Source organism: Pteropus medius, unplaced genomic scaffold, assembly GCF_902729225.1.
Source record: "Pteropus medius unplaced genomic scaffold, Ma_sr-lr_union100, whole genome shotgun sequence".
NCBI lineage: Eukaryota > Metazoa > Chordata > Mammalia > Chiroptera > Pteropodidae > Pteropus > Pteropus medius.
Genome location: NW_024350923.1, coordinates 842,799 through 847,246, shown reverse-complemented (window position 1 = coordinate 847,246; position 4,448 = coordinate 842,799). Strand labels below are relative to the sequence as shown.

General features: G+C 46.9%; 2 pseudogenes; both read left to right on the top strand.

Annotated features, from left to right (window-relative positions):
- Positions 1-1,311: 1,311 nt before the first annotated feature.
- Positions 1,312-1,427, top strand: LOC120584927 (uncharacterized; annotated as a pseudogene).
- A 2,633-nt stretch (positions 1,428-4,060) lies between these two features.
- On the top strand, positions 4,061-4,179 carry LOC120584896 (uncharacterized; annotated as a pseudogene).
- Positions 4,180-4,448: the final 269 nt, after the last annotated feature.

Here is a 4,448-nt window from a genome sequence, read left to right as displayed (position 1 = left end):
GAATTAAAGTCCTAATAGGTACGACGACCTCAAAACTTTAGCCTAAGTGAAAGATTAGTCACAAAAGGCCCCGTGTTACGTACTTCCGCTGACGTGAAATGTCCAAGGGCACATTCAGAGGGACAGGGAGTGGATCTGAGGAACGGCCACTCCGTGGGTAGGAGGGCAGCGGGCACGAATGAGTCACCGGTAATGATCACGGGTTTCTTGGGGGTATAATGAAACATCCTAAAATTAAAACGTGATGACGGTTGTAAATATACTATCACCATTGCTATTTCTCATGGCTCTGAAGGAGCCAATGCCACAAACGATGAAAATTTAAAGCTTCGAGAATTAGAAAAGACGAAATAAAATAGGTCCGCAAGACAGTGCATGTAGAGACCCAAAGCAGCAGCAGATACACTGTTAAATTTATTACTGAAATAATTAAATTAAAATTATTCCTGATAAGAGACCATTTGAACAGGGCTATCTCTGTTAAAGAAGTTGAATCAGTAATTAATAACCTTCCAAGACAGAACGTATCAGACCCAGATGGATTCGCTGGTGAATTCTACCAAACAGTTAAGGTACAAGTTACACCAATTCTCTACGATCGCTCCCAGAAGATCGAAGGAACACTTCCTAAGTCACTCTGTGAGGCCAGCATTTCCCTCCTACCAAAACCGGACAAAGACTCTGCTAGAAAAAACACTACAGATCAATACCTCTCATGAACACAGACGTAAGTTGTTCAAAAATTATTAGTGAATCGAATCTAATAACACATCGAAAGAATTATACGCTATGGCCAAGTGGGATTTACCTCAAGACTGCAAGGCTGGTTCAATACTCAGAAACGAATGAATGTCACGCATCCCCCCGCAGCCTGAAGAAGAGAAACCACATGATCCCATCGACAGGGGCGGAAAAAGCATTTGACAAAATCCAACCCCCATTTATGATAAAAACGCTCAGTAAACCAGGAATAGAAGGGAACTTCCTCGACTTGACAACAAATACCTACCAAAAAAAAAAAAAGAAACTAAACTAAAAACCTGTAACTAATTTCCCACTTCACGGCGGGACGCTCGAAGCTGCCACACGGACATCAGGAGCGAAGCAAAGGTGTTCGTCCTCGGCACTGCGACCCCGTGTCCTACTGTAAGTCTGAGCTACCGCGACAAGACAAGGAAAGGAATTAAAAACGCAGAAAGAGTGGGAAGGAAAATATGAAACCGAGACGTGGTCCCACAGCGCAGCGGTCAGCACGTCTGCTTCACACGCAGAGGGTCCCGGGTTCGCGCCCCAGTAGAGCCACGGTCCATGGTCTGCGGCCGCGCCATCCTGAACGAGCCCGATGCCTGATCTCGGAAGCTGAGCAGGGTCGGGCCTGGTTAGTACTCGGATGGGAGACCACCCAGGAAGACCAGGTGCTGTAGGCGTAAAAAAATAAAAAAAAATAAGAGATTGTAAGCTGACAAGGTGCTTGCAATCTGTGAGGTCAACCAAGGGTCGCCTCGCCTAAAAACATAATACTAATAATAATATAGGCACAGACCTTCCATCTTTCACAAAAATGAACTCTAATTGAATCATAGACCTAGATGCAAAACGCAAAACTGTAAAACTCCAGGGAAAGAACACACGAGGAAACCTAGATCTCCTTGGGTATAGCGATGACTCTTTAGATAAAACACCAAAGACACAACCCACGCAAGAAATCGTTGCTCAGCTGAACTTTATTAAACTTAAAAACTTCTTCTCTGCAGAAGCAATGTCGGGAGAATGAGAAGACCAGCCTCAGACAGGGAGAAGATATTTACAAGAAACTTCTGAAGAGAACTGTCATCCAGAATATCAAAAGAACACTTAAAACTCAGCAATAAGAAAATGAATAACCCAATGAATAAAAATGAGCAAAAGACCCAAGCAGACCCCTCAGCAGAGGAGATCTGCAGAGGGAAAACGAGCACGTGGAAAGACACACACGGCGTCAGGGGACACACACACGAAAACGACGGCGAGCTGGCCGCACGCCCACCGGCCGGACACAGCCCAGAGCGGCAGCCCCGGGCGCTGGCGGGACGGGGACCAGCAGGAATGTCACGCGCCCCGGTGGGAACGCAAAACGGTGCAGACGGTCGGGAAGACAGTTTGGTGGTTTCTCGCAGAACTGAACACACTCCTGCCACGTGATCCAGCAAACACGCTCCTTGGTATTTACCCAAAGGGGCTGAAACCTGATGTCCACACAAAAACCTGCACACGCGTTACAGCAGCTTTGCTCGTAATTGCCCAGACTGGGAAGTCGCTAGATGTCCTTCAGCAGGCGATGGATGAACAAACCGTGGTCCCTCCAGACAAGGGTACCATTCGGTCAAAGAGAAATGAGCCCTCAGGCCACGAAGAGACACGGAGGAACCTTAAGTGCATGTGACTAAGTGAGAGAAGCCATCTGGGAAGGCTACAGACCACATGATCCCAAGTATGTGACGTACTGGAAGAGGCAGAACTATGGGGTCAGCAATGACCAGTGGCCATCTGGGGTTGTGGGGGGAGGAGTGAACAGACAGAGCACAGGGGATTCCCAGGGCCGTGGAACCGCTCCGTGAGACACTGTAATGGTGGACACACGTCCTCGTCCCATTGTCCAAATCCACAGAACGTACAACGCCAAGAGCAAACACTGACGTCAGCTAGGGACGCTGGGTGATGATGACGTGTCTGTGCAGCTTCATCGATTGTCACAAGTGCGCCGTCCGGTGAAAGCCATCAGTAGCAGGAGGAGGTTGTGTGGCAGACAGGGGCTATCTGGGAACTCCCTGGACTTTTTGCTCAATTTTGCTGTAAACCTGAAGCTTCTCTAAAAAATAAAGTTTGTTAAGAAAATATCCCTTAGCATAATTAACAAAGTTGATGGGTATAAGATAAACATCCACTCTTCATGCCGGCAATGAACAATCAGAAAATAATTTTTACAAAAGAATTACAATAATCCCGCAAAATCCAATCTTTAGTAGCAAACTTAGGGTAGGACGCACGCGCGCGCACACACACACACGCACATGCAAATCACACCTTGCAGCGCCTTTTACCTACCTTTTACCACCTTTTACCACCACATACACACACTGCGCACACACATGCACACATTTTTTTAATGCCAGTGATAGAACTTAAGGAAATATAAAGAAATTACAGAACACACAATTTTCACAGACTGAAATTCAATGTTGAAAAAAGTCAATCATTGCACATGTCTCTGCGTGGTCTATGTGAATCAGCACTCACGGCCAATGAATTATAAAAAACGGCAACCCGACTGCAAAAGTTAAGTGGAAAAGCAGAGGCCAGATCGGCTAAGACAATCATGAAGGAAAAGCCAAGTTCAGAAACTAACATTAGCAGCTACAACGTGCAGTAGTAAAAACGCGTGACATCCTCAGATGAACAAATACACCAGTGAGACTGGAGGGCCGTCCCGGAGACAGACAGGGCCACCACGTGCCGGGACACAATCAACAGCACAGACGGCGCTGCAGACAGGGAAGAAGGGGCGTTTCCCGATAAATGGCGCTAGTTCGATTAGATGTGCACTTGGAAAATGCGAGACTTGACTCTCCCGCTTCACCCGTACATGAAACCACACGTCGATAGATGGCAGAGCTAAGTGTGAGCGTAAACAACCCTCTAGAAGACAGCGTTGGACAGTATCTTAATGAATCTGCAACAGAGAAAGGCTCCTTTAATCAGAACACAGAAAGCATAGGGTAAAAGTCTGATAAATGAGACGACATCAAAATTAATAATTTTATTCTTCCAAAGACACAGTTAAGAGAATAAACTAATGGGACAGATTTAGATGAAAGTATTAGCAACAACATATTTGATTGTGTCCGGGAGAATGGAGACCTCCTGAGAATTAACAAGAAGGTAAAAACATCCGAGAAAAAAAGGAGGAGCAAGAGGTTTAAACAAGAACCTCTCAGATCAGGTACTGAAAGCTTGATGAACGCAAGAAAAGGCACTAAACCCCGTAAGGAGCCGGGGAAACGCTCATTAAAACTATAAAGGGATCTACGGCCGCGCCACCCGGAACGAGCCCGATCCCGTCTGATCTCGGAAGCTAAGCAGGGTCGGGCCTGGTCAGTACTTGGATGGGAGACCACCTAGGAAGACCAGGGGCTGTAGGCATAAAAAATAAAGGATTGTAAACTGACAAGGTCCTTGCAATGTGTGAAGTCAACCAAGGGTCGCCTCGCCTAAAAAAACAAAACAAAACAAAAACACACAATGGGGAGAAATATCTCGGCTGCAGAGGTCCCCGCGGAGAACTCCCCAGCCCAGGGCGTCCTCTTAAAGAGGCCGCGTGCGGACTTACCGCAGAGGGACTCGCTTGCTCTGAGCTGCGGTACTCGGGCTACAGTGCAAAAGGTGCCAGGGACACACGGGGAAGAACTGGA